Source organism: Gekko japonicus, unplaced genomic scaffold (genome assembly GCF_001447785.1).
Source record: "Gekko japonicus isolate JY-2015 unplaced genomic scaffold, Gekko_japonicus_V1.1 scaffold2053, whole genome shotgun sequence".
Taxonomy (NCBI): Eukaryota; Metazoa; Chordata; class Lepidosauria; order Squamata; family Gekkonidae; genus Gekko; species Gekko japonicus.
The window spans coordinates 99,067-99,298 of record NW_015162012.1 but is presented as its reverse complement, the minus strand read 5'-3'; the positions used below and the strand labels follow the sequence as shown (position 1 = coordinate 99,298).

Below are 232 nucleotides of genomic sequence, written 5' to 3'. Positions count from 1 at the left end.
TACTTATACATTTCTTATTGTAAAATGTCCCTTTCTCTTTTATCATCCATTATCTGTTACTAGCAAGTTCTCAAAATTTACTGTATCTTCTTCAACTTCAGCCATTTGTAGATGACTTCCCATCTGCCCCCAAAAAGTTCCTCTGGTTTGTTCTGTAATGTCATACTCTTTCAATTGCAAAAAAAAAAAAAAAAACCACCAATTAACTGGGGCAGAAAAATGCAGCCAGGAG

General features: G+C 34.5%; 1 protein-coding gene across 1 annotated transcript in view; it reads right to left on the bottom strand.

Annotated features, from left to right (window-relative positions):
• ZPBP (zona pellucida binding protein) overlaps nt 1–232 on the bottom strand; it is a 41,058-nt gene that overhangs the window by 19,855 nt on the left and 20,971 nt on the right. The window lies entirely within an intron of this gene.